General features: G+C 44.3%; 1 protein-coding gene across 6 annotated transcripts in view; it reads right to left on the reverse strand.

Annotated features, from left to right (window-relative positions):
- Nucleotides 1-8411, reverse strand: part of SIPA1L2 (signal induced proliferation associated 1 like 2) — a 125822-nt gene extending 117411 nt beyond the window's left edge. For 4 of the 6 annotated variants that reach the window (XM_074537488.1, XM_074537487.1, XM_074537484.1 and 1 more), the window contains exon 1: nt 8110-8411. The gene's annotated coding sequence lies outside the window, so the exon portion shown is untranslated. The remainder of the gene's footprint in view (nt 1-8109) is intronic. The other 2 variants (XM_074537486.1, XM_074537485.1) reach the window with 1 other exon arrangement.
- Between the last annotated feature and the right edge of the window lie 5201 nt (nt 8412-13612).

The following is a 13612-nucleotide window of genomic DNA, read 5'->3' on the forward strand; positions in this document are numbered from 1 at the left end:
TTAAGTCACAGAGACAAATACCTAACAGATTTTAGATATTTCTTACTATTACCTTTTCCTGCAGTGATTACTGTAGCTGCCATAAAGAATACATGCAACTGCACTGAGAAATTCAATTGAGACAGCTGACATAGAAAAAAAGAAAATCTCTAACTTGCAACTTTAAACACCTCTGACCTACAGGCATATTGAACACTGGAAAATGAATGTATAGGAATATTGATACTGTTGGGTACTGCCTACATAAGAAAGAGAAAATCATTACTATTAATCATCTATTTTCCTCAGGAGAAAGAATTATTATAATATATATATGTAAATACTCTATTTTAACACTCAGCCCCACAAAGCAAGGGCAGATATTCAATCAGCAATTTGTGCATACAAAACACAGTTTGTACACCCATTACCAGGCAGAGGTACACTCTGTACATTGATAGTTATAATGTAATCTTATATATGTAACAATTCTTTTTTTAAAAAGGCAATAAAATACAAAGTAAAACCAAAACACTTTTCAAATGTAGTATCTATTTGCGGCAGATCAGTATAACAGAAAGAATAATCACCAATTTTTATTTCCTAAGGAAACAAGGCAGTCATACAGTGCAATACCTCCCTCCACCTCCAGATTTGTTGAGCCTATTTGACTCAGCAGAATCTGATAAAGTTTCAAGGATAGTTATGCTCCTAGAAACTTCATTTCAAAGATCAAACAACCACAGATAAAAAGCACAAAGCATTCCAAGTGTGAGAGAAGCAGACATTAGCAAAATTACCAAATCTGACAAGCACACAGACTAATGAAACAGACTAATGAAACTTCGCTCAGCAATCTCCACCAGAGGCAAGGATTTCCAGGGGTCCAGGTTAAGCAGCCTGGCTCAGAACATCAGTGAAACCCTCTGCTCTATCAGTAGAAACTTCATCTTATACAGAAAATAATTGAGCTCAATTTGTATTTGAGGTTTTTCAGTGTAGCACTCTGAGCAACCACCTGTACAGTTCTTGGCCAGTTTAGATAATCTCATCTATTCTGATCCCTTCTTGTAACAAACTGCTCAAATCCTACATTTAAAGTGGAACTGAGCAAACATGCTCACACACTGTTATGGATTACACCAATCACTGTATTTACTCCACCTCATCTCAACAACTCTAAAAATAACCTTTTTGAAATGGTTTCCCATGCAAACAAGATTGTGTGATTCAAAGACATGTATGAAGATACCAAGAAAAGTTTGGGATGAGGGGATAGAAACAGCAGAAGATCTGAGAGGAGGAAGATACCACCTCTGGAATACCTGTTCTCAAAAAAAAAAAAATGGTAGCCAGACAAGGGAGAAAATGTTTTGAACACTGACAGTTTTATCCCAATAGTTTTTAATTCTGCCAGGCAGCTTCCAGAACTGAATGCAGACGCCTGTGTATCTTTGCCAAATTTGAATGGCCTTTGTGAATGGACTGTTGTTTCAGCTGTCTGAAAAGGGAACTTGAAATAAAAGGTTACAGTTTTGATAAAAGGATTTTAGGTACCTGGACATCACTTAATTACTACTACACTTCAACCCAGATCAAAGAACTTGGATCAAACTAAAAAATCCCTCTATAATAATAATATAAAGGAGGCCATGGAAGTGCTAAAATAAGTCTCATGTTTTAGCATATTAGGAAATAAAAATTTTTAAATCCTCAACTATTTAAAAGCTTTCTTCATGTAACCTTCCCTGCTGAACATCTCAACAAGTTTCCCACACCTGAACATCCCAAGAATCTAAAAGGTGAAAATACTTGCACCTCTTACACAAAATGACCATACTCAGAGAATGACTTTGTAGCAATTAAGCTTACTGTATTTAACAACATACATTCTTTTTCTAATTTACCATGTAACAAGAACAGAACAGTAGCTCTTCAAAATGCCAACACCTCAACAGTTACTGTGTGGCTTATCACTGAACACCAAGTTATCTCATGTTTTTGTCAAAAACATCACAAACTCAACCTAACAGAAACCCCAGTTGATTTCACTTGTTACCTCCAGTGTCAGACTGTAGCACACTGACACAACATAGCTTTAAACTAATTCCTACCTTGTCTCAACTCTTATCACAAGTTCCATACTGTCAAATTTCAAACATTTTTCTCTGAGCCTCAGAGGGAAGAGAACAAAAGATTAATGGCAATACTGTGGAGAAAATAGGACATGGGTTTGTAAATACAATGGGTTGTTTCACATTAGTCCAATGAAGAAAAATTATTCTCACACTGGGTTTGCATTCATCATCAATTGGAATTTTTCACAACAAACCTAGAGCATCCTGCTGAACCCAAATCACAGCTGGCAATCCTGCAGCCCAGTGAGGCAAGGCAGCCACTGCCTTTGAAAAAGCTCCCTTCATTGCTTTAGGGAAACACCAAGAGGAGCAAGAATAATAAGCTGTTGTCCTGACAACCTTACAAAATAAACCCAAGGCTTACTTTACTACAGCAGAACACTACAGACAACCTGATCACTGTAAACTGCTCCTAATTCTTCAAGAGCAGCTGGCAGTGCAATAAGCAAGACCAGCACAGCAAAATACATATGCTTACTTACACACTGTTGATGATATGCACATAATGAATGAGAATGCATAAACAGACACAGCCACACTCTTCTGGTCTTTTTTTCTCCTCACACTTTGTGTCACACTAGTATTACAATGATGTTTCAAGCTGAAACATATCAGGTATTTATTTTCAGTGCTGAGAAGCCAGAAAAACACAAGAAGCAGTGGAGTGCTCTTTTCCTTGAATGTACTTCAGGTATCTAAAAGTGGGAAGTAATCAGTTTTGAACAGAAAGCCACAAATGAGAACAACCAGAGAAGAAGAATGATTAAATAACTTGCAACTCTCAGGTGGGAAAAAAAAAATCAAAACAACAAGCCTGGAAAAACCCTAACTGACTGAAATGTCCTATCTCCCACAAACACCTTCTTCACAAAATATAGGAAATGGAGCTGCTTTTTTGCAACTACTATTTTGCAAACTATGCATTAATTTCAGTACTTCTTTTTACTCCCCCACATGAAAGGGAAAAAACTAGCAAAAAATATTTTAACACTATGTGCACTTATAACACATACTTTAGAATGTTTCACTCCATCCTTATTCACCTTAATTGCCATTTCACTGTCACATCCCTTCACAATTTATCAGATTTGACTGAAGTGACTGTAAAAATCCAAAATGGAATACAGAGTGGCCCAGAAACTCCTTTCCATCTCATATATAGGGAACAAACAAGTGTAAAAAAGAAAAGGCAACTCAAAACACCAAAAAAATTCCAAATCACTAGAAAAATTGTATCGAGGTATTAAAAGACATTTTATTCCATTTAAATTAACCTGCCACAGAATGCCTGATGTTCTCAGAGTACCTTTCCTAATAAAAACATTTTAAGTATTGTAATCTGCTGTTCCTGTAATTTGTAAAATGGTTCTGTCATTTCACCACAGTTTGTATCAGGTTTAAAAAAAAGTTGGTGAGCCTAAAGGGAAATGGAAGGGCAAATTGATGAGTTTTATGAGAGCTTTGTATCTTTAGTCTTTTAGGTAGTCTTTGAAGCACAGGTATTCCACAATATGACTTTTCAGGTGTAAGTTACATGAAACCAGTTTGATGGGATTTATGTTAGAGGACACATGATGCACATAAATGCAGGCAGGCATTATCACAATCCACAGCCACTACGCCAGTGAGAATTCAGGCAGCCAAGGGAGAGGGGGAGGAAAGAACAAACAGCAAACAATACAGGAGCATTGCACAAATATCTGCAGAGCTGGGTATGCGGCTCTGCAGGATCCAGAACAAAAAATGAAGACATTATATAAGAAAAGACTCAAAGTCAATGGCAAAACTCCAAGTCCTGTGCTCAGAATTTTATTTGAGCTGCCGAGGGGGAGGGGCAGCCAGACAACTTCAGCTACTGCCACCTTCCAGCCTCCCAGCTACAGAAGCCAATTTACTACTGCTCCTCTAGCCTCCTTCTAGATTCCCTCTCTTTCAAAAAATAGCTATGGTATCTTTCTACATTACATGTCACAGCTTAAAAAAAACCCAGAAAAAGTAGTTACAGGTCTTTTTCCAAAGTAACACAGAATCCCCAGTTAACAGCACTAAAATAAATGCCTACTTCATTTCAAACATCTACAATTCTTAAAATGTTTTACAAGCCTCGAATCCAATGAAGCTGTTTGCCTGCATGTCCAAAAAGATGGGACAGCAGCTGCTTACATTTATTACATGTTCAGAACACTACCTCCATAAGGATCCAAGACATTTTTAAACAAAAACTTTAATTATGTATGCACTGCTCATTATTTAAGAAATTCCAGAAAACCAGAAGAATCCACTTATAAATCCTAAGTAGCTAACTGCTGATGTAATTACAGTTTCATGATCCAAACAAGAGCCTACATATCTTCTAGTAAGAACTATGGTGCAAACTAATCACAATGACATTTCTGCCTACTGCTGTCCTGTCTAACTAAAAACTAGAAGAGTATCACCAATTATAATAATCCTTTTCAATCTTCTGCTCATTCAATTATGCCTCAAAGTGGCTTCAAATCTGGGGTCAGTGCTTTACTACAAAGGGAGGCAGGTTCTCTCTCATTTACTTCTGTCAGGATAAATCAGATGTTTAACATTAAGTTTGCTCTTTCACAACAAACTAAAAAAAAAAATTTAAAAAGACAGCTATTCATGTGAAATCCTCAGAATTCTTAAAAATCTAACCAGTCATACGACATCATCACAATCTCATCAGGAATTAATGTTATCCTTAATGAAATTTATGTAAACAACTAGTGTTTAACAAACGAACAAACAACTGTGAAACATACTTTTCAATCTACTAAATACAAATTCCCTTATAAATTCTTCCTATTGGATTATTTGATTTGATAGACAGTCCTCTCACTCTTCTCTTAAAATTCAGGTAGAAAAACCAGGGTTGAAAAGGACTATGAGGGGCAGCCCTACCTCAAACTTCATTAACTGTCCAGATTCACAAAAGGATGAAAACTGTGCTGAAAATAAAGAGATAAACTGAAGCTGATCTTAACTTTGCAAGAGGCAACATTTTCAAGAATCAGATACAAATTATGTTACCTAATACCAAAAAAAATCTACTCTGAGGACAGTATTGCAACATACAGAAAATAAACAGCCACCTCCACTTTACTGATCCACAACCCAACTTACCCAAACATTTTAAAATTGCAAAGCATTTTAAATTGCAAAGCAAAAATCACATGCAAAAAGAGCACTTGTCAAACCCTGATTTCATTTCAATCTGTAAAAACAGCTACTGTTGGTAATCTTGGATGACTAACGTGAGAAACTAGATAACCCAGTGCCCCACCCTCTTTCCACAATCCCTAACTTGTATTATCATAAGAGCATAGCTTTTCTCTTTCTATATTACCAAACTAGATCTCTCAGCAGTAAAAGGCAGGAACCTACTGAAAATATTTTAACATACAACCATCTAAATATAATCCTAACTCCAGCCAAGGCAAGGAGAAAATACTTCCTTTCTCCTGCAGTTTGAACAGGTGATCCGCAGATAAGGAGCTTAGGTGCAATGCCTATGCCCAGTATGAAGCTGGAAGTGAAAAAACAAACTGCCTCAATTCAGTCACAAAAGTCAAAAGCAGCAAAAAAAAAAAAAAAAAAAGGGGGATGATTTTGCCATCTGTTTGACCACTGCTTTGCTTAGTTCCTCATTTGACTCTCTTCATTTGCAAGAGTATTTCACAATGCACTTGAGTAATGGCATGTCATAAATGCCTACAAAAAGAAGACCATATTATCTTTCTTTCAGGAAAATGAAATATAAACCTTTAAAAATACTCTGATATGTACAGTAAGCAAATACCAGCTACAAAGAACTGACAAGGTTTTGTTTGGTTCTAAGCTTCACATTATATCCTTGGCATATATGAATGAAATGATCTTTAATTGATCCAACAGGATTGGTGAAACAGTCTGGCATCCTTACAAGCATTCCTTCTGGTTCCGTCTAAGTGCTACATGACCTGCTAAGGTAACCCACTGGGCATGCAAAACCAAGACAATACCTTCAGAGATCTCTCTAAATCTAGCTTTATATGAATGCTACATGAATTATAAATCAACTGTTGTGGACCCTAAGTGATGTTTAAATATCTATAATGCATTAGAGGTCTTGATGATTTAAACATGTTGGCATTAATAATACAAGATATTTCAAAGATCAAATTTGAAGATTTAAGAATTTCAGAGCCACCACTGAAGAAGCGAGTGGAGGGCAAATAATACATTCCCACTGACAAAAGGCACAGTTTTGTAAAAATACAAGAAACACAGTAATAAGGCATCAAGTCTAGGCATTTCTATATCCAGCAGGCTGTGAAGCACTATGTTTCTGAATCCAATTCCAAAACGTTTCAGTCTAAGGTAGCTAGGTTCAGAATCTAGGGGGAAAATAGCTGAACAGACAATATTAATGCACTACGGTCCCTTTTAAAATAAATCCATCAAACTAAGTAACAACTGAGACTGAATTATTTGTTTTTCCCCATTTTCAAACATCCTGCGTTATCCAGCTGCTTTCCTTTATAGCAATGTAAATATTATGCAGAGTTACCTTCCAACTAAACAAACTTTCTTTAGATATTAGTAACACACATGTAAAATAAAGTCTAAAGAGGCAACATGAGCTAATCAAAACAACAAATTCTGTCAGCTAGTAGGCAAGTTTCAGATCTGCTCGTGTCTCATCGGTGCAGAACTGACCAGAAGATAGTTTACTATTCACGTGAAAAAAAAAAAAAATAAAATAGGCAAACACAGAAATAGCAGGCTGCAGAGACAGATTACATGCTTTCCTTCCCTGCAGGATAGCTGATATAAGAAAGCCATCTAGTGTTAACTTTCAGAAGTGAAAACTGCGCACAAAAGAGCTCGGGAAAATTTACATGTGCAATTCTCTTTAACTTTGCATGTCTTTTCCATCATAAAAAAAAATAAAACTCGTTTCCTCTAGAAAAGTCAGGCTGAAAGCAAGTATTCAAACTACCGATGTATTACAATAATGCAGCACCAAGCACTAAGGTAGTTTACTGACCTACTTCGTGAACCTTAACAGCCATATCTGAGATTTGTCAGCTTCGGAGTTGCCTTTGTCAATGCTGTGTAACGCTACTTCCCCATTCTCAGGGGCTCGCACAGCGCAGCCGAGCGCTGCCGCCCAGCACACAAGGGCTGCGAAGGCACCAGCATCAAATCCGAGGCAAAGTTGAGACGAGCTGGCTGCTATTTAACAAACCGAACGTCAACTTTGGAGAACGGACCCTTGAACAGCTATGGGAGATAGCAAGATGACAAAGAGTGCAAAAGGATGCAGCCCGCGCCTCGTATCCAGCAAGCAAAAAAAAACGGGGGGGGGGGGATGGGGGGGATTTAAATCATTTAAGGAAACTGCACGGGCTGGAGAGGCTTTTCCTCTGCTACCCCAAGCGCTTGGCGGTCCCCGCTGCACCGTGCCCGCTCTGAGCAGCAGCTCTCCCCAGAGATGTCCGATCCGGGCAAACTTACTCCGCGATTGCCATTATTCTTGGAGTGAGACTCGGGGAGGGGAGCGGGGGGCTCGGGCTGCCTCACTCGGCGGCAGAAGCGCCCCGCAGGTGACTGGCGACCCGGCGGACGCCCCCGCGGCCATTCTCCACGGGGCGGATCGCATCGCTATGTATAAAGGCGACGTGCGGGAGCGAGTCGCCCCGGCCGCCACACGGAGCCCGCCGCGCCGGGGCGGGGTGGCTGCGGCCGGGGCGAGGACGGGGTGCCGCCAAGGAAGTGGGGCCCGCGCTTCCCCGCCGCTTTCCCACCCGCCTCAGCCCTCCGTCCTGCAGCGCAGACCGGAGAAGCCAAGCCTCCCTCCCAAAGGCACCTGAGGGTAGAAGAGCTGGGTCTGCCCTCACAGCACCTCCTTCCCTGAAGTGCTCCCGAGCCCTTCCCGGGAGGGAAGGCACTCGCACGCCCGCGGGGCACGGACGCGGTGGCGGGCGCCGCTCCTTACCTGGTGCTGCCGCGGCCGCCGCTGCTGCCCGCGCTCCGGCTGCTCCGGACGCGGGACCCCCATGCCCCCCGCGCACACGGGCTGCGCTCCGCTCCCTCCTGCGGGACCCGCCACCCGCGGCGGCCCGGAGCCCTGCACACAACCGGGGGCCGTGCGCTGGGGTGCTGCGGGCTGGCGTGAGCGCCGCTGCTCCTCCTCTCGTTCCCCCGCCACCCCTTCCCGGCGCTCCCCCGCGCTCCGCCCGGCGCTGGGGCTGGAGTGCGCCTCCGCCGCCGGACGGGAGGGCGGGGCGGCGGCGGGAGGGCGGGGGCAGCGGCGACACTCACACCCGCGCTGCCGCCCCGCACGCCGCGGCCCCGCCCGCCCGCCCCGCCTCCAGCGGCTCCGCCGGCGCGGCCCGGGGGACCGCCAGCCCCGCATTGGGCACTCGCGCTGTCGCGCATCCCGAATACCGCGCCCCGCCTGACACCGCGCGGGAGGGATCCCGGGGCTCCCCGGGGACAGGCGGCCAGCTCGGGATCGGAAGCGAGCAACAGGTGGGGTGCGGGACGCAGCGAGGCAGAGCATGGGGGCCCGGGAAGGGCCCTCCCGGCAGCGAGCCGGGGAGCGCCCCGTCCTTCAGCCCGCCCGGGCCTCCCAGCCGAGTGCGGCGGAGCAGCGCCGAGGCAGAGCGGCCCGGCACCTGCCCCTGCCCCGCACGGGCACTTCTCCTCGCTTTCAAGACCCTGGACAACGCCGCCCAGCCCGGGCGCTCTCAGCCCCTGCCCTTGCCCCTCTGCCGCCCTCGGGCCCCTGAGACCCCCGGCTCCTTCCCGCGGGAGCTCCCCGAGTGGCGAGCAGCGCGGTGACCGGGACTCTGTCATCGCACAGGCTCTGCATTGCCTCAGCGAAAGTCCGTCTGAGAGCCCCTGGGCTTGCGGCGGGGCTGCTGTGTCCGCACCCCTTTAGTGCTCTTACCCACATCTTGGAACCGGGGATGCCTATATAGAAGAAACACATGGCAGTGGAGTTCTCAGAATTGCCCTCTGTGCTCTTATGTCTCCTGTGTACACTCTTAAGTTTCACGTGGGTCAGGAGTATGGAGCTTTCCCTCTGTCTTGTGTAGCCCTGAACAGATTCATTTGCCTGCCAAATAAGCCATGGCTAGATATCCACATTTCCTCCACCTCCCCCACATGTTCTGGTAAGCAAACCAAAGGCTGTTTTCAGAATTTGAATTTCCCTATTTCTGCTCTGCAGGCTAGTTCTGCAAAGAGCTGTATCTGTAATCATAGGACCCACTTCTACATAGAGGTTGCAAAATAGAAGATGTTATCAGGACTAATGTGGCTGCTCCCATCTGCTACCCCAAATGACGAGGCCTGCAATACTATTGGAATAAAGTCTACTCCTACAGAACCCTACAGAAACAATCCAGGATTCTTTTATGTTTTTCCAGTCCTCTCTTGCTTTCTTTCCCCTCCGCCCATACCCACATCTCATGGGTAAGTAACTTTCTGGTTGTACCAGTTCACTCAGCTCTGGCAAGCAGGCTGGATGTTGACATTTACAAGTATTCCACTGCCTAGTAAACTTCTCCTCATTGCCTGCCTTTTGCTGGAAGCAGAACAGAAGACTAGAGTGGAAAGGAACTGCCACGTGTATGCTAAAGATCCAAAGGCCAAGTTTTGGATTATTGCATCTAACAGTTCCTTCAATGCACATTTTACATCAAGAAACACAGTCCACAATCATAAATGCAGGCTTAGGTTCATAGGTTCATGCAAGCTTACTAGAACAAACTCTGAGGTGTCAAGATTAAAAGCACTGGCAAGCATTACATTCATTAGTTAGGGTTTGGATGCCTGCTTGAGTGTTATTGTTTTGGTTAAAATGTTATTTTAGAATGTTACCATTTCTACCCAAAATCACTAGTCTAGTTAGGGCAGCAGACTGCCTCTGTACTGACAGGACCACAGAAATAATATTATTATTGTCCTAACAAAAAACCTCAGAAAAATGCACCACAAGTGAAAGGAATGGTGTATTTTTCACTTTGTCCTGTTATAGGCAGTGTCTTTCCTGGAAGGTTCACTCCTTTAAAACGGAATAAAACGACAAAATGACAGAAAATGTAAGTGGAAACAGAGGGAATCGGGAGAGGTGTGAGTGGGCATAGAGTATGGCAGGCAGTGCTCGTCTCTGATTTCCGTGCTGACCAAGTCCTCAGTGCTAGAGGGCTCTGGCTGCTTGTTCCGATGAGTCCCCCTCACTCCGAGGACAGACTCCGCAGCAACTGCTCAATTTTCTCTCCTTGTTGCCATTCCTCTCGCTCGCCGCATCTCTTGCGCCGAAGGGAAGCTGGGGGAGCAGAGACGGAGGGAAGCTGGGGGAGCAGAGCTGGGGGAGCAGAGCACGGAGGGAAGCTGGGGGAGCAGAGCACGGAGGGAAGCTGGGGGAGCAGAACTGGGGGAGCAGCGCACGGAGGGAAGCTGGGGGAGCAGAGCTGGGGAAGCAGAGCACGGGGGGAAGCTGGGGAAGCAGAGCTGGGGGAGCAGAGCACGGAGGGAAGCTGGGGGAGCAGAACTGGGGGAGCAGCGCACGGAGGGAAGCTGGGGGAGCAGAGCTGGGGAAGCAGAGCACGGGGGGAAGCTGGGGGAGCAGAGCTGGGGGAGCAGCGCACGGAGGGAAGCTGGGGCAGCAGAGCTGGAGAAGCAGCGCCGTGGCTCCCCATCCCTCGTGGGACCGGCGCTCGGCTCCGGGAGCGCCGCCCGGCGAGAGCCGCCCTCGGCCGCCAGGTGTCCTCTGGCAGCCGCCCGGGGCCGCGCTCTGGCTCCGCTGTGCTCAACTCGCCCGTGTAGTGCCTGACCCACCTCGGCTGCGGCTGATTTTCTCCCTGCACTCTCAGTGCAGCTAAATGGTTCTTTCATAAGCTTGGCTACATTTCACGTGCAAACTTAGGAAGGCGGTAGCGCACTGTACTAATAGCAGCAATATTTTGTATGCTAAGAACAATATTTGCATATACTTACTCTGTTTTCTTTTAAAGGATCGTTTTAGAAAGCACTTTGGATGCAAATCAGCTTCCTCCAAGAATATTTCGGTGTTTCACCTACTATCCTAAAGAGCACTATGCTTAAAAAAACCTGACATCTTATCTGTAAGTCATGGCATTTCCTTATCCTCTGAAAAAATGCTACTCAGTCCTTACCGACTGCAGTGGTGAGATTAACTCCTTCCTGCACATAGGGTGCATTCACCCCTCTGCATACTGTCCTATCTAAAGGGACTTCATCTGGATGTGAGAAATGCTTAGGCGTTCTGCTGTAGGGTGCCTCCAAGGCTGATATCCACCATTAAAGAACAGACAAAGTGTGGTAATGCCTGTGAATAAAAAAAAAAAAAAAAAGATTTCTTAGCTAACAGAATGTACTTCATGATGGAACTGTGATAACTGACTTACTTAACAGGTCTAACATTTACAGCCAACACACTAAATGGTATTTAGGTTGCATTCCCAAAAATAATCATTACCTGTGTCTTGACAAGATCCAGCACACTGATATGTATTAGGGTTTTGCTGTTAGGACAGTCTGGAATCTTGCTGTGATCACTGCTTTGCTATTTTTCCCCCCCTTTATTTATTTTTTTACTTTTTTTTCCCCTCTCTGACTCCTTTTCCTTCTCTCTCACTCTCCTCTCACTCCTCCAGTATCATTCCTTTTGGCTTCCAGGCTACCATCTGTGTACCCTTAGGGAGTCAACAAGAGAGGAACAAGGGCCAGAAACCAGAACACAGGTGAAAAGAGGTAAACAGAAGCTTCTTGCAATAGTTAAGGAATGTTCAAGCCTCAAAAGCACAAGAGCAAATGGGACAAGAGGAATCTCTTGCCCAAATTAAAAAACGGATAAACCTACAATTGAAATTGGTGGGGGAAAAAAAGAGGACTCTGACTTTCCATTCAGGTTCTAATTCTTGCAGGATGCATGTATTTATTTGAATCACCTAAGTGAAGGACACTTGCTGCAGATTTGGGATAAATCACAGCAGGACAGTTCAGCCTTTGACAACATGGATCCAGAAGCAGCTCAGCTACACAAATAACATGCAAGCAGAAATCAGACAGAAGACATCCCACAGGCTACAGGTTGGGGAGCTCCTATTAAGACGGGTGCCAACTTTTCCCTGCAGTACATTTTCTTCACTTCTCCTGTTCATATTTAACTTCAAAGTGCCCAGCTCAGCCACATGTAAAGCTAGTCTTCAGGCACTGTTAACACACAAGGAATTGTTCCAACATCACCTACTAACTGTTTGTTTCCAGTGACATAAAGACAACTCTAACAACAAAAGTGGACTTTTTCATTCGTTCTTAGGGAAGTGGGTCCAGCTGGGATCTTTGGAAGTGGTATGGGAGGTGGAAAAGACATCCGGTAGCCACATGATGAGGCTTGTTTTGCTGACACAAGGTAAACAGAAATAGGCAAGCTGAAGAAAGTTTAGGTTTGTTTCCTCAGCCTTGGGCATAAGCCTAGAATCCAGATGAAGTAAGCGCGTGCTGAGCACAAGATTTCACTGATGCATAAAGATGTCATCTCACTCACAAATCTTTTTGCTGAGGTTGCTCAGTATTTCCTGATGCAGTTAACAAGGTGAAGTGCTCTGTTTGGGAATTCTGGCTAGGTGTTTGGAGCAACTTCAACTCTCTCTGGTAAACTAGAGGAAAGCTGTGAGCAGTAGCAGCAAGGCAGTTCTGGCTTCACAGGCTCCCAGTGAATCACCATGCCATCTGCAGGCAAATCCCCAGACTCCATGTTTCCACAGATCCAGCAGCCCTGGAGCCACACTTGTATAGCCTGGTGAACACAAGAGCTCCTGTTCCAGTAACCACTGTGATTTGGCAGTTTCTTGTACCTTAGAGTAGGCTGAGTAGATTTTGTTCTTCTAACCCCAAGCTGCCCTTTCATTTGGGCATTATATGGGTGAAACCATGTACTCACACTCTGTAAAGTGCTTATTTTACATGCTGCTGTCAAAGTGCAAGCAGAGTTTACCACAATACTAATATTTCATCCCAGTGGCTTCCCTAAGATATGAGCAATTCAGTGAAACAAAACATCCTCTGTATCCTCTGAAACTAGTTGTGAAAGCCCAGATGGCAGAAAATACCATTGGTTTTAATTAGCAATATCCTTCACATGAATCCCCTATTAACCAAAAGAGTATACTATATTTCATCTCACTTCCTCTAGTTTACCTACTACTGCCTCTCTTCTCTGTGGTTTACCAGCAGGAAACCACTGGAGGGGACATGCCCAGATAAGATTAAACAACATAATATTATCATCTTTACTATAACCAGGCTGACAGCTTTTTTTGCTAGATGCTGAAATGAGCTTCACAGTCATTTTGGCTTCCATTTTCACTGTGGAAACTATTCTTGTAAATCCACAATACTTCAATAATTCCTGAACTATTTCACTCGTGAAAGACCATTTTATTTTATTCCTTTTTTTTTTCCAC

The sequence above is a fragment of the Zonotrichia albicollis genome, chromosome 3 (genome assembly GCF_047830755.1).
Source record: "Zonotrichia albicollis isolate bZonAlb1 chromosome 3, bZonAlb1.hap1, whole genome shotgun sequence".
NCBI lineage: Eukaryota > Metazoa > Chordata > Aves > Passeriformes > Passerellidae > Zonotrichia > Zonotrichia albicollis.